We start from the raw sequence: 25,569 nt of genomic DNA, 5'->3' as shown, positions 1-25,569 counted from the left end.
TAGCATGTGATGTCCTACTCCATGACCAGCAATAATACCAACAATATTTTGACTTCTTGTAGCTCTCTGTTTGTTTATTCTGCAAAAATTATTCTTCCGTTAATGATAGATAAGTGAAATCCCTCTTATATTTGTTTGTTTTCAACAATTCCTAAGACCCCTTAACATCTTTTTTCCATTTTTCTTGCAAAAAACTCCCCACTAGCATAAAGAGTTTTTTTGTCATAAGTTACTTGACGTTAGTGTACGTTTGGGACGAGATATTTATTGAGATCATTTGCTACTAAGATGAACGTATATACTTTAATCTCACCGGATAAAATAGTCAAAAGGCAATTCAAATGAGCAGATATCAGGATCATAATTTTTGTTCTTTAATGCTATTCTACAGTAGCTTTAAAAGAAGAATAGATTTTCCATAGAAAAAGTCCCTGCTGTTGATACAATTATGGCATGGAATCAGCACACAAAAAGAAGAAATTCCTGATACGTCTATTTTTGTCTCTCCTGTATATTATTTATTACTTTACTGTCAAGGGGATGGTGTTTGCCTTCAAAGCTGAAAGTTATATTGAATTGCCAGTGAAAATATCTGTCTTTGTGCATGTGGTACAAAAAGCAAATCTGTGGAATGACCTAAAATTACACATTGTCTTCAAACAGTCTGCCCATGTGTTTCAGTTCCTTTTTTATGCTTTGGACCAAGCTTGCTTATATAGATCACAGGGAAAGCTCCATGTTGGTTCAGTTAATTTTTGTTTATTCAGTATAGTTAAAGGAAACTGGGCCAAATGGAGCAATCAGTTACAAAGGCACAAGTCCAATAGACTTCCTCTTCATGGGGCAGGACTGAGAGAAAAGCAGAATTTGGCCAAATATATATCTTCTGCTTCACAACATCTTGATTTTACTCAACCTAATATCTATCTGCACTCTCTTTAGAAATAAATTCTGTCTTAGGGTCCTCTGCATTTTTCAAACAAACGTTGTCATCCTCTTATTAAAAGATTAAGAGGATCGTCCTTATAAGTCACTTCATTTAAAGGCAGAAACTGAAAACATGGTTTGTTTCATAGGCCCAGGCATTTCAGACATTGTTTGTAATGAATGGGCAATGTCAAAGGAACATATGGTATTTTTAATTTTACTTTGTTACCCAAAGTGGTAAACCAATTCTGAAGCATTTGCAACCTCTAATGTTTTCCTGCCTAGTCTTGATTAAAGTTGGGCTTTTATTGTCTAGAGAATCACTAAGCTGTACTGAGCAGAGAGGAGGTGCATGCAGGATGGCTAGTCAGACCTGAAAGCATGGTGAAGGCTGAGGAATAATGAAGATTGAGTTCAGAATAAAGATGCGTATCCTTACATAAGAGAAAAGTATGCTTCAGTGGCTTGGGCAGCAGCTTGACACTTGAGAGCTGCAGATTCAATTCTCTGTACTGCCCCAGACTCCCTCTGTGACCTGACATCTATGCACTTAAGACAGAAGCTCCTAGTGAAGACAGATGGGTTTGAGATTACAAAATAAATACAGCTTGCTCAAACTGTGACTAGCACACAATGATGTGATGCATGATAATGCATGTCTGTAAGTACAGCAGAGCCATTTCACATGTTTGCTATATATTCCATCTTGGTTATGTTTCATCATTTTTCTTAAATGTTCTATTTGCCATAAACACCCCCTTGCCCTGACTGAGAGATGAAGTTATCTGATGTGCATGATTAAATTGACCTTGCTTTTATTTTTACTGTTACTGCACCAAACCCTTGACCTGGATCTATGCTGTTCTACTCTGTCTTGAGCAGAAATGTGAGGGAACTGGCTCATCCCAGAGTCAAGACACTGAGACTGAAGGATGACCTGTGCCCTGAGCCTGCTTTCCTGTGCCTATGTACTGTATTGCAGGCAGCTCTGCACAGGAGAATGATTTCACATGCTATTTACACTACCAAAACTAAGCACGGGCTGAGTTAAGGACAACGTTTAAGTCTTAACTTGGAAAATCCTGAATTGAAAGCCTTGGGCACAGTCTTGCAAAACTCTGAGAACCTGTCCAAACCACACTAAGTAAGAGTCACGCTCATTTTTGGCACTAGCACACAGTTTATGATTCAACTCTAGGTGCACAATTATGCAGACCCTTACTGAGCATACTTAGTAAGGCGTTGCTTCAACCCATCAGGTATGCACCAACATATCTTTTGTACAGGTATATGCATAAGTTAAGGCAAAAAAGCATGGCAGAAAAGAAGCACTCCCTCTCCCCCATTTTAGACCAGTGGTTGGGCCACTTGCCTAGGTTGCAAGAGGCCCAGGTTCTAGTCTCTCCTGCGGAAGCAGGATCTGTAAACCTGTGCTTCCTCCTTTCCAGCAAAGTGCTGTAACAGGCAGGTCAAAGGTGGTTATACAGAGCCCTTTCTAGCCAAGAGGAAGAGCATAAGCTAGAAGGTGTGTGGATCAGTAAGGTGGATGCTACCCCAGCTGGAAAGGGGCTCTGGGTTCTTGCTCTGAGTAGGGCAGAAGTTCCCCACTTCTCTGTCCATTTTATCGCCTGACTATTAAATAGAAAATGCAGTGGATCAGCTTCCGGGAGAGGGCTTGAGATGGGACTGGATAATACTGAACCTATGACCTGGTGCTTTGAGAAGATGATGAAGGTCCCAGACCTCTCCGGGGAAGAGGGACCTAGAACCTTAGCAGACATACCTGTCCCTTGGGTGAACGCCCTAACCACTAGGCTATTTGGCTAAAACATAGGAGAGCCATTCCTCCCCTTGCAGGTATGTGCATAGGTGGAATGAGATCCAAAACTGTGTGTAGGCCCCAAAAATGCAATTATGTTGTTGTAGATGTGCCATTTAGGCACATAAAATGAAATGGGATTTAGCTGTTAGTGACATGCTTGTGCACCTACCACAGAAGAGTCATAGTGTGTTTCATAAGCAGGGATCCTGGTTTTCTTTTATTAAAAAAACAAACAAACCCCAATTTTCGGGTTAAAAAAAAGTAACCCAAAATTCACATTTTACTGTGATTAAAATGAAACACCATGAACACATAGATATACATATATTGGTGTTTCATTTTAATCACAGAAAAATGTGGAGTTCGGGTACTTCTTTAACCCAAAAATTGGGGATTTTTTTTTATGAGCATTGAAAACCAGAATCCCTGCTCATAAGACACCATCTATTACAAATATTGTGGGGATCTCTTGTTTCTTACAGAGAGCTGAATATTGCTAATATGTGAGAACTAAAAAGAAAATGAGAGAGAGGGAGCAGTTTTTCTACTTTATCTTCTCGTTAAAGAATTTAAAGCCAAATCCTTTGTATCTAACTTGCACAAAATAATCCAGATTCATTTTTACCCCCTTATGTTGGACTCTGACAGACTTTTTAAATGGAACCATGGCAGGATTGACATGGACAAGAAACTGCTTGCCTTCACATTTGTTTAATATAACACCTTCTTAATGGAACAGAAATTCAGCGCACATTCTCGGGCTGTTTTGAAATTAAGTTTCTTCACAGTTCTAGTTACCTCCTTTGCAGTCAAAGCAAAAAAAAAAAAAAAAAAGCCCTAAGAGAAAGGAGAAGGAGAAATAACCCAAATATTCCTGCTGATGAATGTAAAATGCTATGGAAAAAAATTAATTCAGTGATTTTTTTTCTCTCAAAACCTGGCCTTTAACTGAAAACCAGAAACTGTTCAAAACTGTAGAACCAACAGCCCTTGACTGGTGCTGTTTTTAAATAAATGTGGGTTTACCCTCACCTAATGCAGACTCACAGCTCCTGCTGATATTAATAGGAATTATATGTATATGGAAAAGAAAACAGAACCCTTTTCCTGGCATGGTTTGATGAAGGGAATTATTAGTTCTTTTTTATGTTGTGATATTTTTCATAAACTCTACCACCAGCAAACAGATACAGTGGAACCTCAGCAGAGTGTCTCTAGCCCCTTTTCAATATTGCTGAAACTCACTGATTTTTACTTAAGAGTATTTACTTGGAGTATAAACTATTACTCACAGCTCTAGGATTGAGAAAAGCTTACCAGCTAAGCCAGGCGAGGATTTATTAGCCATGGCAGGAGGTCAGACTCGATGATCTGCTGAGGTCCCTTCTGACCCTACCTACTATGAAACTATGAATAGGTAAGAAAAGTCGCAAATACTACAGATTCTCTACATATTATATTTCAGACACAAGCAGGACCTGATTCTCATACACCATGGCAGCTTTATGCTGTTCCTTTGCCACAAAGCTGCCAGATCAAGGCAGTGGACCACTGGGAGCTTCCCACATGCTAGTGGCACAGAGCTGTTAGAGCCTTTCTGATACCATCTATGGGCTGATCTATGGATGCAGGATTGGTTCATTGGGGCATCAAGTCGCCTTCAGGCTGCCCTGATCAGTTCAGTGTTGTAGTATATAGAAGTCTGGGGGTGCACACATTGGGAGATAAAGAGAAAAAGGTCTGGTGTGCATTCATTGGGGAAAGCAGCATTAGAAGGCATCGTATGAGCGGGCATTACATGTGCGCTGGGGATTCACTGTGCGGTGGTGCTGGGGTACTTCTGTGGCTGCCTCCAAGGAGCCGCCCAGATGGAGCAGCAATTTGTTCTTTCTCACTGCTTCTGCAGTGGCTGTTGTTGACTTCTGCTCTCAGTGCTGCTAATTGTGTTTCCTGCAGACGCAATAGGCAGGGAGCATGATAGATTGGATCATAGAGTTTCTGTAGCCAGAAATAACATGTAAAAATCTATCAAATTCCATGGAAATGCCTAACCAGATTACCATATGGATGCTATTTGCAGGTGCTGCATTTAGGGAAGTGTATGTTGTTTGCTTTCCTACTGAATTCCCTTTTTATATTGTTAAATTGCCTTACGCTTTGTCTGGAACGATTTGAGCTGTACTTTGCAGCTTGTCTTTTTTTTTCAACTGTAATCCTAGTTTAATTAACCTTTAGTGTTGCTGGTAATTAGCAGGCATTTGAAATATAAAGGAAAATATTTCTCTGTATTTATTTACAGGTTATTTTAGCTCAGAAAATACAGTGTACATATTCTCAATACTGTCGTGCTAGCTCTTTTCCTCTTGGGCCCCCTGGTTGTGCATTAACTTAAGGCCACTTTTCTAAAGGTGTTGGCAGCACACTCATAAAAACCCTCCACATTTGTGTGCACTGTTTCCCAATTTGCACAGATGACTGCAGAGTTTCCCAGGTGTAACTGATATATGAGCACTTTTCCAGGTGCACCCATGCATTGCAACATTTCCCAAAAATCTGGTCCCAGCATTTTTTTAGGGTGAGACAGTAGAGAATTTAGATTCAAGGTCAAAGTAATACAGATTTTGTAAATGAATTTCCAAAAGGTTTGGGGCACAACTAGAGAGGGGCAGCAAGGTCATTGAGCACCTGGAGCAGGGAGGGAGTGTAGGGGTATGCTAACCATTGTAGACCTGGGGTGGAGGGAGGAATGTGGGTAAAGGAAAGGAAAAGCTAATCTTCCTGGACTACTGGTGCTGGTCTGCTCTGGCAGCAGCAGCCCCATGGCTGGGCTCCCTGGGAGGTGATCTTGGTGCCCTGTTTGCTCCCCACCTCCCTGGCCTGATGCATACATATTGGAAGCAGGACTGTGCTTGATCTGGCAAGGCTCAGGAGGGTGGGAAGGGCAGAGATGGGGAGGCCTATTCTGCTTGCTCCACGCCACCCCACCAATCCCCAGATACACTGCTTGGTGTGGCTCTGCCTTGCTTGGCTCCCAGGGCTCGGGCAGAGACTCCTGGTTTGCCCTTGCCCGCCTCAGTCAGCACGTGGGGCTGGTGCCTCACTTGCTCTGCCCTAGTTACGTTACTGCACAGCTGTGTGTGTAAACTGCATTTGTAATTCTATTCTTAACTTCCAGTGCAAATACTCCAATTATACATACTTTCCATACAAATTGTGCTCGTCCCATATTTGTAATCATGGTAACTGTGTAAGCATATTAGGAGCACGATTAGATTTGCATACTAAAGTTTCCGCTAATATGGAGCGCCGCACAACTAACTTAAAAAAAAAATCAGATGTTAAAATGCAACCAAATGGCATTTAATTCATACTTTACAATTCTATAGCACCTTTTATCCAAGCATCTCAAAATGTTATATCAACATCAGTAACTTAAAACTTGAAGCACTTCTGGTTTAAACGTTGTCTCTGTTTCATATACATTAAGTAACATGCCCTAAATTAAACTGAATCAATAACAGCTCAGCCACAAAAGATGGATCTCCTCACTCCTTGATCTAATCATCTGACAATGCTTCCTCTAACTCTGACCTAGGAGTAGAAAACCAGGGGTCCCAAAGGAGTTATTTCTCCATACAAGAGCAAAAATTCAAAAGACCTCTAAAAATGAACTCAGCCATGAAATTTGAAGGTGAATCTGTTTTCATGTTCAAAACCTTTCCATGTAGCACATATAATTGTGCACAGAAAAGAGCCGTGGGGTTGCCCTGTTGCCCATTTTACGTACCTGTATTTGGAGACTTACATAAACAAATAGATGGCTCCAGCAAATATGGGCGCCTTATTGGTTTCTGGATGACATTTGTCCCGTTAAGTACAATATGGATGTATTGCAACAACCTGTGTGCCTATGGCATATCTATTTCAGGTACAGATTTAAACATTTTGAAAAGGAGTACATTCAAATTCATATTTTAATTTAATTCTACTTGAGATGGTGATTGGTAGCTTTCTTTTTGTACCATTGAGCCATTGCTCCATGGTTCATTTAGAAAGCTCTGAAAATAGATTTATGCCAAGATATGCTAAACATACAAAAGTAGCAGAGGATGCTGGGACAGGAACAGATCAAGTTCAATGAAATTTTAATGAGCATATGTATAGTTATATAAGGAGTGGGGGAGGTTAAAATTGAATTAGGATGCAATGCTTTGTAGCACCAGACTAATAAATTAATAATACCTTGTCCCTGGTGGTCTGTCTGTTTGGCTCAGGGCTGACACTGTGGAAATTAAAGTTTCTGTTACACATAATCAACATTAAAAGGTAAATATCTACCTTCAAATGTGACTTTTCAGGTATTTGCCTGTTGCTAACGGGCATGTGAAACAACTTGTTAGGAAATGCAAAACTTTCTTATTATAAGGACGCTCTCACAATTCATCTAGTGCTTTGGGGGTGAGGGTGGCATTGCTCAAGGCATATGAATCTGAAATATTCAACCAAATTTTTTCAAAAAGAGATTGTGGTGGGGGTAGTGGGAGAGGAGGTAGGCAATTTCAATGCAGATGCCCATTGCTGGAAGCAGAGTTCAGCCTTTGAAATGGATTTTACTTGAACAAAACTAACACCTAATGAAGTAATTTTTCTCATGGGATTATTTAACACACAGCCTTTCACGTTTCCTGTTATTATATTTGAGTTCAGCAATATAACACAAAAAGCATTGTTATGCCTTGTTTAAAAACAAACACAAAAAAAGAGCCCACGTAAAATATATATCTGATTAGCTTTATCAAAGAATATTGTTTCCTCCACGTTTTCTTTGATGTGCAGCTTCCTTAAGGCTTTTAATAATAATTATACTTCTTCAAAGCCCTTTGAAAAAAAAATCAGTTGCGAGATACCTACGTAATACTTTATTTTCATGTGCACATTCTGTGCTTATTCCAGGGAGTTCTTTATGTATTTCTGGAGATCATGATTTATTTCCATGTTCATCTCCCATCCTTGCTCTTGCAGTAAAGTCAGTGAGGGTTCCGCATATTTATTACACTTTTTTCCTATTTGCCCCGACATCAAAGCACAGTTGGTATCCATTTCATTGTCATTTTATTATTATTATAATGGCTCGTTGTTTGTTAAGTGCTGACATTGTGCTGGGATATGTGCAAAACATAAAGGAAGATATTGTCCCTGCTCTGTGGATATTCTTAATTGGTACGCAAGGACAGTCAAAGACATGGCATCAGAATGTTTTATCTAATTGAATCAAAGGATCTATTTATGGCTGTTCTAAAAGCCCTATCATTGTGGTATCTGAGATTAGAGTAGTTTCTTTTGCCCTGTATGTAAATGCACTTCTGATATGCCTCTTCCTCTGTGTTAATGTCAACTCAGATTACATTAATCCAGTACAATCAGTCTTTCTCTATCTAGTTACCTATACGATCTTCATTACTGTAGTATCTGCAGGCCAGACATAGCCATACTTAAGTTAATGGGGAATTTTGCCATTGCTTTAACTGGGAACACAATCAAATTTGGAGTACCTTTTTCTTAAGGGTTGGCTTGTTGGCTACTACTGTTGGGTATTTCTTTTGTTTGTCTTGGCACCTGGCTAGCTGTTATTTTAATAAGATTGTAAATCATTTAGGGCAGCAACCATTCTTTTTGTATTATATGTTTGCTCAGTATCTAGTGTTTGTACAGTAGTATGGGCTCTCTAATGTGTCTGCAGCTCAAATAAAACATACAGTAAGGTACACACTGTTTGTTATCCCCAGGAGATCTAGAGGCACACGGGGGAAATGCTGCACAGACACTGGGCCAAATCCTGCTGTCATGCACAGGCAAGTATTATGCTGCTACAAGGTAGTCAGGGGGTGGGCGGGGGGGCAATCAGTAGTGGGATGCTTACAAAGTGGTTTGTTCTCATGAGTGAGAGCCACTAGCCATGCCTCTATCTCCTTCTGATGGAAACTGACCCAAACAATCATATTTCCATGTTTATCTTCAATCCTCTTTTGGTAGAAACATCAAGGGCTGCACATGTTAATTGCAGTTTGTCTAAATGAATGTAATGCGGAGCAAAATTTATCCTACAGGTTCCAGATAAAGGCAAAGAGTTTCTCACACTGCTTATAGAGATCCATTGGGTATGAAGGGCTGACACTGAGGAGCACTGAAGGGACTCTAAATTCATCTCACTTACCTAAGAGGTTGATAGGCAAGAGTTAAGGGCAGGGGTGGGCACTTATTTTGTGTGGAGGGCTACTTAAAGAGTTTTGGTGAGCTGTTGAGGGCTGCATGGGTAGTCCCACTATCTTGGGACCAGAAATCCCAGCCCAAACCCCTGACCTTTGCCACCAGAAGTCCCTCTCCTTGCCCTCCAGACATACTTCTTGGGGGGGGGGGGGGGTTTATCATCTTAGAACTAGAAAAAACCCAAATCATACACTAAAAGTCAAACATCTACTATAACATATTTTAATCTTATTACAAACAATATTTTTGTCATGCTTTCTGTCTGTGTACAGTATACAGAGATGACTGCATAATAACTCAAAAATAAATTCTTAGTTCTGTATATTGTGGGGTGTGTATGGTGGGGTGTGGATGGTGGGGCATCGGTGTGTGGTAGGATGTGGGGGGGTGTTTGAGGGGTTTGTGAGTTGGTGTGGCTGGGTATGGTGGGTATAGGGTATGTTGGGGGTGTGTGTATATGTGGGGGTTTGTGGGGGAAGGGTGTGGGTGTGTGAGGGAGGGTTGGGGGGTGTAGGGACTCCCCCCGCACTCCACCCATGGCACAGCAGCAACAGGCAGGGTGTTCAGGGTGCAGGTGCCCGGTGGGGCGCAGCTCTGGCCAGCGCTGTACCTCGCAGCAAGAGGCACAGCCTCCGCCGGGATGTCTGTATGGCTGGTGCTCCCTGCCACTCGTGCACAACCCCCGCGCTCGCACAGTACAGGAGAGAAGTCCCACATGCAATCACACAGCACAGGAGAGAAGCCTCCAGCACTGGAGCTGGCTGCCAGGGCTGTTCTGCAGGGAAGGGAAGTCCCAGGCACCTTCCCGTGGGGGGGAGGAAGACAGTTGGCTCCAGCACCTGAGGCTTCTCTTCTGCACTGCACAGCCCCAATGGGGAAGGCAGCTGGCTCCAGCACTGGGGCTTTCCTCCCTGCTGTGCAAGTGCTGGGGCTGCGTGCGAGTTGCAGGGAGTGCCAGCAATACAGGTGGCCTGGCAGAGGTTGCACCCCTCACTGAGATGTGAAGTACTGGCCAGAGCCGCACCCCACTGGGCACTTGCACCCTGAGCCTGATGCTGCTGCCACCACCTGCAGGGCCTGTGTGCCATGGGGGAGTGTGGGGGGTCCCCACACCCCCGCCCTCCATCACACCCACACGCTGACCACCCAAGCTCTGTGCTGCTGCCAGCCCCAGGCCTATGCTTCACACTCCTGCCCGACTGCAACTCCTCCCCCACCACTTCCCTACCTGGTGCCCAAAGCCAGCAGGAGACCAGGGAAGCAGAGCAGGTTCCTGGGGGCTGCAGCAGCAGCAGCCCTGCCCATAAGTTGCATGCTGGCTGGCCGGGCCCTTCTGCCTATGAGGATGGGAGCGAGGCAATAGATGTTTGGGGCTGTGTGTACAGTGGGCGCCTTACTCCCACCCTCATGGGCAAAAGGGCGGGGCAGGGCACAATTTGTTGGTGGCCGCCGTGGACCGGAAGAAAATGCTCGGTGAGCTGGATCCGGCCCCTGGGTTGTATTTTGCCCACCCCTGAGTTAAGGCCTCAGTGGAGATGACAAAGAAAAATTAAATTGAGGGGCACTCTTGGTCTTGTCAATTCGAGACAGGTTTCAGAGGATGTGGACAGGAAAAATAGGAATAGGTTATAGTTCCCATCTAGGAAATTCTTAAACACATGCAAACAAGAGCTGGTAAATGTCACAGTTAGCTGCTGTCTTGAAGAAACTGCGTGTTGCCAATCCCACAGATAGTCTTTGTGCTGCTAGTTACCTGCGTACATGTTTGGACCCCTCACAAAAGCACAGAACTCATCCTTAATCTCATTCATTCAGGAGATAGGAAAGGAAATGATGTTTGCGGCAGGGAGCAGAGAGCTCCCCGGAGACACTGCTTTGTCGCTGTGTTTAAGCTTCTTCCATAAATTTGCCTGCTTGTTTGTGCTGCAAAACTAAAGTTTGTTTATATTCAGTCTGAGAAGCTACGAAAACCATAAAAAATTACATACAAAGAGGTTGGACTGAAAGCTTTTTGTTCAACATACTCCCTCTTCCTTTGCGTTTCATGTACCATTAACAGTGGCAACACTGGCAGCTCCTGTAGTGGGGCTAGAAAACAAGTATTTTCAGTTATATAACCTCAGCATTTGCAGCAGTCAAGTTATTTCCTATTGCAAGTGTAAAGGAAAATGAGGGAACGTCACCAATATTTAGGACTGATGTAGGTAAAACTAGCACCTTGTTATGACCATTACCATAGATTTACATCATGCATATAAGCATTTGTGAACAACAGGCTAGTGCACAGCCAAAAGGGGAAAGCAACTACTGCAGTACATTCAAAATTTTTTTCAAAACAGAAGGCACTTGTCTGAGCAATTCCTAACCAGGCTTCTTGTGATTTAGAAATATTTAGGATCATAGGAAAGTAGGGCTGGAAGGGACCTCATGGGTACATCCTGACATGCACGAACTTGCAGTTTTCAGAGCCTTAAAGCAGTCTGAGGCGCTGCAAACTGCATGCGGTGCATGTGCACCTGTTTGCTGTGCTGCTGATTTGCAGTGCAGTGGAGGGTTTTTTTGACACTGGCTGATCCCAGTGTTAAAAAAACCCTGCTGCTGAAAAAAGTGGCATGGCACATGCAGCAGCAGTCTGTGCTGCCAAAAAGGGAGCCTGGCCAGCCAGAACTATGCTCTGGCTGCTGGCCAGGCTCTGAGCGGCTGGCTCAGCATTGCTGCTGCCCCGGGAGGCCTCCAGAATTCCAGGTAAGGCTGCTGGGGCCAGCACAATCCTACCCCACGTGGGTCACTTTGCCGCACATTGGAGTGTGTGCAGGGACATGCCCAGGCACAAATAACAGTGGCACAAATATGTATTACTGCTATTTGTTCTGCAGGAAACATGCACCCTTGCACATGCGTGCCAGTTGGGATGCACCCTGTGATGTTCAGCCTCTTGCTCAAGGAATGATTTGTACAGGATTCTTGAAATACAATGTGATGTTTGCAGCCAGGATTTGAATAACAGGGGAACTCATAAGAGACAACCCTTCCCCCCCATAAGTAAGATTTTAAAATCATACCGGGGGGTGGGGAGGGGAGGGAGGGGAGTCCTTCAATTTTATTAAGGCATTGTGATGGGCAGCCAAATTTTTTTTGCAGACCCCCCCCTCCCCCCCGAGTCAAAGTGTAATTCAAACCCTGTTTGTAGCTGTTCATATATTAGCAGACAATAACAAGTGGTTTAATTAGTCCACAATGAGGTTCTCTCATCAAAAGGAATAACAATATTAAATAGAATTAAAACCTTTTTTGCACTTATTTGAAATACATTCTCTTTAAAAACAGAGAACCATTGTAATGATCACCAATGAGTTTGAAGATTTGCCTTAAACGGTGGCTAATTATCTTCCTTGTCTAGGTGTGGGGAAGAACGCATTCTGGTGATGTCTCATGAAGCTAAAAACTGATATTACTAAGACCCTGATCCTGCACTGATCTCCAGACATAGTTCCCCTAAGTAGAGTAGTATGCCTCTGGTTAGGTACAGAGCTCTACCCTCACGGATTTAAGTCCAAGATCGAAGCCTAAAAGAGAACATAAAAGGCACATGAATGAGCTGTTCTCAGCTTTGGCCACAGCACTACTTAGTGGTATAAATTAATAAAATAATTTATAGTTCTGCATAACAATCTGACTTCAGTGGGCTGCATATTCTTTGTTATCTCAAAGTTCTTTTAAGATAAGGTGTCTCTTGCTGATGGAGTCTGTTAAAATACATACCACTCTGAGTATAAGAGAATATGAAGCCCATGAATAAGTCATATTTTGTAAACAACTCAAGGTCTACCATGGAAAAACTATATACGTTTAAAACAAAAAGTATATTGTATACCTGAGATGCATTTTCTCAAAATGGATAGTATAGTCTAAGGGTAGAACTTGCAAATGCACTTTAAAGGACTTTGGTTCCTAAATCTCAGTTTCAAGTGTTTTAGGAGCTTAAGTCCTAGTGGAAGTCAGCATCCCATAACTAGTTCTTAGAAACTTTAGACATGTACTTAAGTGCCTTCCTGTACCGACCTATGCAAAGAAAGATAAATATGGAATATAAAACCAAGATACTGGGCTTTCTTTTCTAAGATATTGCATCATCATTTCCTGTTGATATTAAAACTTTTCTGGAATTCATCATGAGAATGGCACTGGTTTCCCGCCAGCATAACCCAATGACAGTGCTTGGTATTGGCCAGAAAAGGGTGCTGTGATTTAAGGGTATTTCCACTTCTGCTTGAAATTTATCTAACAGAAAATGTCAGTGATTTAGGTTTAACTCAAGCTATTTTATTTCCTCCAGCTGAACACAAGTCATTGGAATTCTACGTTTACATTTTGCAAAGGAATATTTTTTCATTATGATAGTCTCTTTTTTGTGTGTCTGCTTACAAAAAGGATATAAGCCCATTTGATTATAGAGTCACCAAAACTATCCTACCTCCAGAATGGCATCCATTCTGGTCCAAGGAAAGGGCCAATTATCTTAATTCCCAGGTAAAGGCAGAGGTATAGCGTACCATAGCTCAGCATCTAATAAAAAGACTGATTACAGAGAAAGCTTGCTGTCCAGCAATGAAATTATATCCTGAGGCAAGGCCTGGGGAGGTGGAAATATGCACAGACCATAGCAATAGGATTTTCTTCAATAGATAGAATCAGATCTGCTTCCTAGTCTGTTCTGGTAAGAACTTTGCAGAGGCCAATAACTTGGCCAACAACTCTTCATCTGTCTCAGCATTAGGAGAGTGAGGAAACACAGCAATTTCTTAGTTGCTTTTCTCTTCTTGACTGCCAGGCGATGCAGCGTTAGTATCAAGGTAGCCTGGTAAAGTCAAGTCAGGGAAGAATGCAAAGACCAGAGGGCTGAAATCCAGAGGGTCAAGATGCTGCCAGAGATGAGGAGTTAGGGAATCTAGGATACCGGGAGCAGCCAGACAGAAACAAAATGGGCTAGGATAGGAGTGGGGAACAAGACAGGATCTGGATCCACAAGTTCATCAGGACACCTAGAGCATTGGACTTCACACCAACTGGGAAGACTTAACTCTCACATACCAAAGCTAAAGCTACAGAACTCTGCCATTCTACACCATGTTAGCAGTATTTCCACCATACTATGTCCAGGGATGACCACAGATTATAGCTATATAGTTTTTGTAAAAGTAGCAGCATCCTTATGTGAAATTGTTGTGAGAGCTGCTTATGAAATATGTTGCATGGGGAAATATTTTGTGAATATTTTCCACTTTCATTCCTTGCATTAGAAACAGGATGTGCTCTTTTGGTCAAACAGCAATAACAAAGAAGGACTAACAACTTCTTTCAATGTTGGTTGCTAATCGATAAAATTTGCAAAAGCACCAAGGAATTTGCAAAACCCAGGACAGCACACAAAACACCAGCAAACTCTCCCTATGCCTAAAGAAGGGTGGTTAGTGCCCGAAAGCTTGCAAAGAACAATTTTTCCAACTATTTAGTTGGTCTAATAAAAGATATGACATCTACCCAAAGAACCTTGTCTGCCAGGGAATCATAGGCACTTTTGAAAATGTTGTCTAGGGTATATGGGTTTTGGAGATGGCAGCCATAAGATTAGCTTTAGCATTGCCATTCAATTAGAATATGGACTCTGAAGGATTCTCATTAATATTTTAACACGCTCAGGAGTTTAAGCTTAGGAGTGTTGCAGTTCTATTACAGTCATGTTTTCAAGCCCTGACCTGAGCCTGAAGATACTGCCAAGTTAGAGTAGAAAATGTGAACTTTATTGTGAGATGCAACAGCAGAGTAAAGCTACAGCCTCTTTGGAGCTGTGCACCGTCTAACTCCTCTCTTTCTCTGTCTGTGTTGAGGGTAGTGGTGATGAAGAGGGTCATGGCTCTTTACTGATGAGCATTTTTGAAGACTTAAGTGTAATTGCTTTTTTGGAAAACATTCACAGGCTTGAGGTAAGAGAGCTACTGGACAAAGCAACCGTTTTAAAATTGCCTTAACAATGCTCAGCCTTGAAATATTTTCCTCGAGTCGATGTTATTCTGTGTACACTCTGTTATGCAATCTGTTTAAGGTATTTTTTCAAGTGCAGGAAGTGGGATGTCTGCAAGAAGGATTTCAGGATAAAATCTAGGAGACACTAGACAGACAGCCTTACAACAAAGGCCTACAGAGGGCCCAATTTGGACTTTATGCTAGACTGGTGTAGAGTGAGGCTTTAATTTGGTTCATAGTTTCCATCCTATTTATATCTGTCTTTCTGGATCAATGCTCTATTTGATATTGTGTCTTCTTTGCAGTCTTAAATACTGTCAGTACCTTCAAGACCAGTGATCCTATAAGGCATATTATGCCTGAATAATGCCCCAAGGTCATTGATTTTTACACACTTATTGGCAATGGGTGGTTGAACACAGGACGTGGAGCTTAGGAGGAACCAGTAATAGTACAAAAGAAGACTGAGGAGAATTAAGTTTCACAAGGAAAAGCAAAATAAAGAAAAGAAAGAACATTCTTTAGTAGACGCAGCAATAGTGGGGTAAGTGGAGCAAACTGGGTCTTGCCATGCATGAGAGGGGAAAAAACACAGTACATTGGATAGGCCCATAATTGTATAGGCCATGGGGCTTTGATTCTCTCTCCCTCTGATTTACAAGTGTAAGATGAATTTTAAATTGAGAACTGCCCATATGTTTGGCAGACATTGGCTGCTCCTGGCAGAAAGAAAGAGACAAGATTAAACAGATGGGTTTCTGAAAGATTAATTCTTTTCCTTTTTCAGGAAAAAGGATTTAGAAACATTTTAGTGACAACCCTCTTCCTGACTTGTTTTTTAGCATGGAGTTCTGAGATGAACAGCTATGTACTTCAATGCAGTGCTTTTCCTGTAAGATGTACCTGGCAATAGATGCACAATCACTGCAGCAGTTCTGGGAGGTGCTTTCTAGAGAGTAAGAAATTAAAGCTGCTTAAGGCTGCAGATTCCCTCATGGGGCCGTGTGTGCCTAATTTTAACGTCTCTTGTCATATGATTGCTGTTAACTACACCTATGCAGGTGGTAGAATAGTGCTTCTGCAAGCAAGGTAACAGCTTTACTGCTTTCGACAATCAAGGGCTTTTGTGCTTGAATTCGTGCAGTGGTGTAGAGTGCTCCTTCTAAGAAAGGTATGTGGGATGCACTCAGCCTGCCATTAGTATGTTCAGTCACCTTCTCCTGGAAAAAGCCAGGGATCACAGGCTGTTAGATGGGGAGAGAGGAAGGAACGGAGCAAGAACCACCTAGTGTAGTGCCCTAGCACTTGGAAAGTTTGTGATGGAAAGCCTCTTCTCTATAACAAAGACATCCACACCATTGTTCCTGTTGCAGAGGGTCTGCAGGGTAGGCTTTTCAAGGGAAGCTGTAGTGTAAAGGAGTGTTCTGCATTGATGTGGCATGGGGTGCTTCTTTAGGAAAACCAGAAAAGAGGGGCTTAAAAGTGGTTGTTCACAGCCCTGGATTCCAGATCGGGGGTGTGAGGAGGGGATAGGGCTACCTCACCTTGTGGTACTGTTTTATTTTGTTTTTTTCTCCTCCCAGGAATCACAGCCCTGTTTGCTGGCTGGCCAGATTCTCACTGAGTAGTACAATACACGCAAATGCCAAGCTTCTCCTGTCAAAACAAGATGTCATGCAGGTGAAGATAATTGAATTAGCTGTGATTATATAAGGATTCTTCAGTGATTTCATTTTCTTGCAGGCATTCAGTTTCTCTCTTCCCCAGGTATACAGGAGGAAGTCACGTTTTAAATTATTTCAGGCAAGCAGTGAAAAACTTATTTCGCTAATGAACTGCTAATGTCGTACCATGCATTATAAATCAGAAGAAGTGCTATTGGGACTTGACACATTGATCCAAAAGGCATGAAAGATTCCCGAATTAATTTCTTTGCACCTCACCTCATACAGCCACAGTAATGCTGTTAAGTGATAATGTTAACTTCCTGGAAGAACATTTTCCCAAAGTAATCACAAGTGTCCAATAGATATGGTATATATCTAAGAGATTTAGCTGGAGTTGCCACTTATTCATACTCTTTTTTTTTTTTTTTTGAGGGATATAATCTGTTACTTTGTTTATCTGAGCTAAAGCTGTTTCTGAAATCCAAATTCCTTGAAGGGAAGCTCAGTCTGACAGAATAGAAATAAAACGTTCCTGACAAGGACAGCCCCTTCCCAATGCCCACAGATTCCTCCCTCAGTTCAGATTAAAAAACAGCATGAACCTTTAATTTAGCATAATAAAGATGGGTGAAAATTATGGGAATCTAGACCTGGCTGAAGATGGAAAAGGTAGCCCTGCCTTAGGAGACATAGGAAAGAGGAGCAAGGCAAACACAGTGACTTGTGCTTCTATATAGAGCTATATGAAATGTCAACCCAGGCAGGATGCTGACAGCATGGCTGGGAGTACTATGACTATAAAACAGCTCAGTCTTTGTGGATGCTCAGGGCTGTTTTTTGCATGGTGTTCATGGAGCAATCAGTTCCCTTCTGTCATATTGCCGCTCTTTATAGTGTTTTCCCTGAATCCTCATGTGTGTCCAAGAGCTTGAACTCTGCTCAGATTTACTAGGCCAGAGTCATCCCCGAGGTACCTTGACAATGACATAGTTATCACACAGATGAATTTGGCCCATGGTGTGTCTGTTTCTATTAACTTTTATTCTAGAGAGACTGAGCTGTGGGGTAAGAGAGTCTGAGATAGGAAACCTTGAACAAACAGTACCTTAAAGGAAAGCATTACTACAACATTGCAAATAGATATACAAGGAGCAGAACCATCCACACCTGCCTGTCTGCCAACACATGCGCCTGGTGCCTGGCCACCTAATATTATAACATTTCAGGCGTGAGCTTGAGCTGCTACATAGCTAGCTGCCATTATTTTTCTACTGCAATAAATAGGATCCCACAGGGTTGAATCTTTCTAGCACTCATCATTCAGGCCTCAGTTTACCGTCATGTTCAACTGTTATTATCCACACCCTGCATTCTATAAATACGTGGAGGTGGGCAGAAAACCAAGTTTTCTGTTTTAACAAAATTGCAGAATTTTCTGTATCTTTTCCATTCCAAAAGAGAGCAAAAGCAAAACATTTCAAAACTTCCTATAAAATGAAATTCTGAAAATTTAATTTTGGGCTAATCAAAATGCTTCATTTTGAAAACAGTACAGTGTTTTGTTCTAAATGCTCCTTTATACAAATCTATTGTTATAGCACATAAATTAAAAACAACTGAAACCAAAAAGGAATTTCAAAGCAGCAAATTGAAATGTTATGTTCTGAAAATGTTGAAACCAACTGTTGTTTTCCACTAAACAAAATTTAATCAAAATCAAGATATTTCTGCAAATTATTTTACTTATGACAAATCAGCATTTTCCAAAAGAAGCTTTTGCCAGACATTTTCCAACCATCTCTGCCAACAAGATTCTTCGTTGTTAAGCCTGGTTAACTGGAATGTAAAAATACAGATGGTTCACCAGGTCTTTCAAGTCATTGAGCTTCTTCCCTGGCCAACTGGATTTCACACTAGTGCATTTTTAGCTTTCCTGATTTAGTTCTTCCTGTTCATGGGACACTGGTTTAAGTTCACAGGTTCCCTTCTTGCCACTGCTTTTCTCCTTAAACTCAACACAGTTCTCACATCACACTCCAGAGTTAAGTGACCTCATGGCATTTTCTGCCCTTTTCATGTCTTCCTCCACTTGATGAAAAACACCCCCTTCCTATGCAAACAGTCTTTTCAGGACTCCTGGTCACCTTTTCAGGCACAGACATAGCAGTGGGCATTGAGGAAGGCAGGTTCCTCCTTGCCGTCATTTTTAGAAATGAAAATGGACTGTAGACAAACCAGACTTTAACACTGATAAGGCATGACATAGATGCCCCCATATCAAAAGCCTGAAGGCCAGGACAATTCTTCCCACGCTGGGCAAAGGGTTTGCTCATCTAAAAGGGAACCTCCTCTTCCATTTTTAACTCTGCTTCTGAGGTGCAAAGACAGATGCAATGACAGTACAGGGGAGAGGCTGCAGTGCTGCATTACAAACCAGTTGATCAGAAAGCAGAGCACACCTTGCTTTTCCAATTTGCCTGCAGCTCTTGTCTGCTGTGTTATTTTTAAACTACCTGCAGGTTGCAGATTTTGAAACCTTTTCTCTCAGTAATACACAGGGGAGTTATCAGGCAGAACTCCAGTCACCAGGAATAGAAGTTATCCAAAACGCCCAATCTATTAGCATACAGGCCCCTTGACAATTCAGGAAACGCAGGAGGCTCACTTCCTCCATGCAATTTTGCATACTCGCAACAATACTTAGCAGTTTTCTTTCTTCTTGCCTGGTTTATTCTGTGATGCCACAGTCCAGTATTGGTTGCTTTAGACTCCCTTCTATTGCTCTGATTTGAGATGTCATAAGTGTCGAAAACATGCAGAGGATCAGGCTGATTAACAGAGCTTTTGTGTCAACAGGGCTATTTCTCCATTTTTATAACATATTCTGAAGTATTTGGTGCTGGCCACTGCCAAAGAAAAGCTTTGGCTTAGAATGACCAATGGCCTCATCCAGTATGGAAATTTGTGTGTTATAAACACACTGCTACTTATTGCCTATCCCCAATACAAAGAGTATATGACAGAGTGGGATATAAATATTTAACTTGCAATAGGCCCACAAATGGCTATTTCAGAGCAAGGGGGTTCCTTTTTAAAAAGGTTTCAGTTTGTGATACTTGTCTAGCATCTTCCTGATGCAAGTCATAACAGACTTCTCCGGTCTACATTTCTGCCATTCCCAGAGCTTGGGACCATTACTTTTTGGCATAGTCCTAAAAGTCTGGAAAACAATTTTATCTCATGCAAAATACTGATATTTTGAAAATTGCTTCATTGGTGTTGAGGGCACTTGCCTGGGACCTGGGGTACTTGCCTTCCTGAGTCAAGCCAGAGCTGGGACTTGAACTTGGTTTTGTGAAAAGCTTTCCAACCAAATCTACTCAAAGGGCCATGTACTGACCACAAGAAAATGGCCAGGCAGATTTGACTGGCCCATCTAGCTCCTGCTAGAAGAACAGTCACTGCTCTTATCTGTATGAAGTTCCTACAGTGGGCTCAAATGTTTGCATTATTTTCATGCCCTTCTACACTAGATTATTCTTTAAGCTGTTGTTCATGTTTTGGAACCTGATTTGGCTTCCAGACATTGCCTACATGTTCTATCATAGGTGCCACCTCAGAGGGCTCTGGGTCTCAAGTACCCACCAAAAAAAATTAGCAGGTGCTCAGCACCCACAAGCCACATTGGGTGAGACAGGTTGAAGTAATGTGCTGCCTCTTTGGGGCATGTGTGGGGTTCGGTGTGGGCATGCAAAACAAAGAACAAAGCACCCATCAGCAAAAAGCAATGTCGGCTCCTATGGGTGCCTATACATGTACATTGAGGCTGCTCTAACATGCTATAATTACAATGCGTTGGAGCAGACTCCAGCGCCATGTGCATCAGCTTCCTGTTGCTGAAAAATGGCAGTGGGGGAGCTTTAATTAAAGCTCATTCAACGAGCTTTAGTTAAAGCACCCCACCACCATTTTTCAATGTGGGGACGCTGATACACATGACACACCAGGCGCTTTAATTACAGCAGCTCTCAAAACCACTTTAATTAAAGTGCCCTCCCCCTCCCGCAGCACATCTATAAATGCCCCATGTGTTCTATAGCCTCAGGCTATCAGAGTCAATGGAAAAATAACCATGTTATCCCACATTATAGTTATTATAATTAAAATATTGACTGAAGATTCAAGAATGTGCTGAATAATTCACAAAGCATCCTGAGAATTGGCAAGCCTTAACAGTCTGATGGCTGCATGATTTGGCTAAAATTTAGGTGTGCATGCTACTTCTGTTATCACTGCAGTATATGAGTATATGAGAATTGCTTGCTTTTTGTCCTATAGCCTTCCTATCTCCCAAAAAGCCAACCCACAAAAGAAGAAAAAAGAATCAGAGTAAAGATGAAGCATGCTCAGGGCTTTCATGTGGTTCTCATTGCCAGGGAGACCATTTCCTTGTTATTTGTGACTTCAGGACATCTGTCTTACTTTGTCTCCATCAAATTTTATTTTTGTCCATCTCAGTTATACAATGCAAAATCTGAGAATGGTATACAGTTAGAACATGGCAGGTGATTAAAACATTTGCCTCAGAACTGTATGTATCTTGTGGCAAGTGTGTATATTGCTAAAGTCAGAAAGCACATCAAAGTCTGCATTGGAGGATTTGTTTTATAAACCCCAAAATAATTCTCCCTTTTACAGCCTTCATCCTCTTTGTTTATATTTCAGGGAATCACAGTCAGAATGGAAAGGGCTAACTCCTTGAGGCTTGCTCAGCTATACTAGTAGAGGATAAGAGAGATTGGGGATGGTACCTTTATACTCCCTGGTCTATCAGACAACCAGCTCTGGTGCAGCACCCAGCTGACAGTAGTCTTAGGGTAGCACTAGCTTATGTCTGCTGGAATGCCTCCCAGGGCTGTTTGGTTATGCCAGAAAACAACAGGGCCAATTCCCCTGCATTGCCAAAGCTTCCACTACTCCATCAAAGTACAAACTTCCCTGTCCATTTGTCATCCTCATGCTTGTGCTCTTTACCGGTCCTCATCTCCTGCCCAAAGCTCTCTAGCTTCACTCCAACTGCTACATGTTTTCTTCTTCTTGGGTGTGTCTACATGTGCATTTAGGTGTGCCTAATTTAATAAATATTAGTTTAATGTGCATTAAGGTGATTTAGTCTCGCATTTACATGTACACGCATTAAAACGTATTAACGCTGTCTGGGTGGACTGACGTGGGACTAGAGTTAGCCCCAAATCAGTCCATATACAGGCGTTAATGCACCTTAACACATCTGCACATACATTAATGTGCTTTAGCTATTTGCACCTAAATTTGATACCTGCTTAGGTGCAAATAGCCTAAAATCGCCATTTTTAAGGTGCATTAAGGGCACGCACATGTAGACACGCCCTTAATGTGCCTTTAGTCGGGCTAAAGTGCCTTAAATCGGCATGTGTAGACGTGCCCCCTGAGGTATCTGTTTTCCAACAGCAACCCTCAGCACATCCCTTCTCAGCCACTTTGTTTTGTTCTGCCATACCTTTCTCATTTTTTCCTATATTGCTATTCAGCAGGCTTGTTACTTCTAATTATTCTTACATGCAACTCAAAATTAAGATAAACTGAAACCCAGCCAGCATGCTGAGCAAGAAAACAGGCAAGAGGGCAGAATTATTAAGTGAACCCAACTAAACTATTTTGGAGGTCAAGATTGCAGCAAGGGTGCCTTACACTCCTAGCCTAACAAAACACTTTATAAACAGACATAAAACTGCTGTTATCTCTCTCTCTCTCAATCTGGATTAGGGAAACATGCAATAGAGATTTGTCACTGGAGCCATCTTTCTGGCTGACAATTACTAGCCCAAGAATAAAAGGCAAGAGTAAAAGGGGATGTTGGAACATCTTGGGGGGAAATACTATGAACAGCAATGCTCCAACTTCGCTCTTGGTGCCTTTCCAGTTGTCTTTATAAACTCCTCACTCACTGCTGTAGGTTCTGCAAAAGATCCTAGGGTAACAAGTAAACTCTGAAAGAGATGCACGAAGTTTGGGCTGAGATTTATTTCCTAGGTATGCCTTGATTCCCTGGTATCAGATAAAGATGCTATAGTGGTATTATACTAGAAGCAGTCAATAAAAACACATGGGTGATGCTTAAACCACTTTGCAGACACCTAAATCCTGAATGAACTGCCGCAGGGTCAGCAACTTGCCAAGATACTATCTAAAAATCAGCCACTCATTTAATCTCCACTTATATGCTTGAGAGACTCCCAGGACAACAGGAATTGCTCAAGCAGCAGTCTGCAAGTGTATAGCAAGGACAGGCATGGTTTGGTGGAGGTTGTCCTGACCTCCATAGTATCTTCCAGGGGTGAGGATACAATTTCATGCCTTGTGAATGAGATAGGCTAATTGTGTAAATGCTTATACTCCCATTACAATGGCTGTTGCAGGAAGGGCTAAATGCCAATTTCAGTAGTTTCTGTTGCAGCTTTAAAATAATTCTAATAGCATATCTATTTTGCTATTTTCTGTTCTCAGTGCTGTCTCTTGTAATGAGCAGTTCTAATGGCTCATAGGTTCATTTTCATTATGCTTTTTGTTTTTGAATATATAATTGGGGGAAAATAAAACAAGTGATGAGATTCTTGCATGCTATGGCACTTGAAAGGCTGCAAAACTTCAGTCTTCCGTAGATACTAGTATGCCTCACTGTTTGTTTAAATTCTTAACTTCCTAAAGGCAGCTTCCAGACTACAGTGAACAACGGCCATTTTGGGTGGCAGCATTCTTTCAAACTCTGAGATTGTGTACCTTGTATGTCCAGAGTTTGAAAGAATGCTGCCCACCCAAAATGGCCGTTGTTCACTGCTTCATGCATCCATAATACTGATCTCCTTTTAAAGCACTTTGAGATCTACCAATAAAAATGCTATATATGAGAACAAGGCATTATCATTATGGAATAACTCACATATGTCATGGGCAAAAATGTTTGGGCATCAAACATTACAATTTTAAATTAAAAAATATGAATTTAAATTTTAAATTTAAAAATATGAAATCTAAATTTCACTCTTGTCAGTTGTTGCCATTGAGTTTTGAATGCAACATGAACAAAAGAAAAGATATTTAACTACCTTCTGTTGTTCTTCTGTGAGTAACAAAACTCATATTTTGTGCGTTACAAGAGGAAAATTGTATTTGGAGTCAATGGGCATCTTTCTCTTGTCAAGACCTTCAGATACTGGCCACAGATACTCACAGAGTGTTTTAGAAAATATATTCTCTACATAAACTACAACTGACACATGGCTCTCAGTGGGAGAAATAAAAAGGTGTAAAAAAAACCCAACTAAGAAAATTCCTGCTTTTGTTAAAAGCGCAGTTGGAATTTTAATGTCCACTCAAAACTGTAGCATTTCAGCGGGGAAAACTTGTTCAAGCTCAGTGGAAGAAGACAAAAGTTGCTTTTATGTGCTTTTAAAACAATGCACCTCTTCCCTTGATTTACCTGATTTAACTTTGATTCTACAACAGAACAGTGTTTCAGGAACCACTAGTTATGTTCAGGGAACTTTGACTCCAGAGTTACTCTTTGATTCACCTTACCAGCATGTTGACTCTGAACAGCAGAGCAGAATTAGCACTGTCCCATGCAACCCCTCTTAATAGTAGATGAGCAAGTTACACCCGTATATAAATAGCAGTATCAGGAATGTCACATGTTTTATTATTTCACTTTGTGCACCCAACAACTGTTCTGCTGACTAATATGCTAACCAATATGGATGTATTCAACTGCAAGGCTATAATGCAAACCACTAGTAAAACGTGTTTAATACTAATATTTAAAAAATAAATAAAAAAGAAGAATGCATTTTTATCCCGCTGTGTTTAAAAATCTTTTCAAAATTATTTCCTGTTGGAAATCCCCACCTGTCATGAAAAACAAACCTGTAATATATTGTGTATAGTTTTCTTATCCAGCATTCACAAAGAACATTATTATGATTTTATTATTCCAGAGGGAAATGACTTGGAAATGCATATATGCTCATGGCTCCACATGGCTCATATAAATGGTTAGGGGTAGTTGAGCAAAATTTGCTGATAGTCTTATAACTAACATGGCTGGGTGACTGGGGGTGGCATCACTTTTGACAATTATAATTGGGTGTTCATATATGCAATGCTATCAGTATCCTCGTTTATGGAACTGTGCTTTTTCCCTGTTGTGACACTGGCTGGAAGATGTCTATCGCCATTCAGTCTTCACTGTTACATGTCATATTAAACAAAATGAGTGGGCAGGGAAAGCCAAAATACTGAAAACACATAAACCAATTCTCCTACTGAAGCATAATCCATGAAGTCATATGGTTTGGCTGCATGAAAGGAACTACAGCATTTTCCTTTGCGTGTTTAAGGAGCATATTTGTGTAATAGCTGTTGGGAATTTTGCTTAACTACTTACTACATCCCAAATAATCTATTTCTGTACATAAAAGTCTGAGTTCACTGAAGGCCTGTAGTACTTTATGTGAGGAGAGGGCATTTACAAGGGACGAGTAAATGCCCATTTACTAGGGACTGGGGACAGCATTTGGAGTCAGAAACTCATGGGAGAAAAAGCCCAGGTCTCATCAAAGACCCTGTCTGCTTTTGGGGAATGTACTTCGATCTACATTTTACAGAATGACCGGTCGTTGCAGGGACGTAGCCTAGAGCTAGCTGGGCCCGCGTTAAAGCAACGCCGAATGTCCACAGCTTCTCCTGAAGTCATGCATGCGGCTCTGCAGGTGCTCAGCATTTCTGTAGAGGGGTCTTAAAACAGGCACCCCAAATCCGTGGTGC

The 25,569-nt window shown here is 41.6% G+C and overlaps 1 protein-coding gene across 7 annotated transcripts in view; it reads left to right on the top strand.

Moving 5' to 3' along the window:
* Nucleotides 1-25,569, top strand: part of PHACTR3 (phosphatase and actin regulator 3) — a 162,005-nt gene that overhangs the window by 67,764 nt on the left and 68,672 nt on the right. Inside the window, exon 1 of one of the 7 annotated variants that reach the window (XM_019484479.2) lies at nt 16,612-16,720. The exons of the other annotated variants lie outside the window; for them this stretch is intronic. The gene's annotated coding sequence lies outside the window, so the exon portion shown is untranslated. Of the gene's footprint in view, nt 1-16,611; nt 16,721-25,569 lie in introns of those variants that run through there. 7 annotated transcript variants of the gene reach the window in all.

The sequence above is a fragment of the Alligator mississippiensis genome, chromosome 9 (assembly GCF_030867095.1).
Source record: "Alligator mississippiensis isolate rAllMis1 chromosome 9, rAllMis1, whole genome shotgun sequence".
NCBI lineage: Eukaryota > Metazoa > Chordata > Crocodylia > Alligatoridae > Alligator > Alligator mississippiensis.
This window is presented reverse-complemented; position numbering and strand designations above follow the sequence as displayed.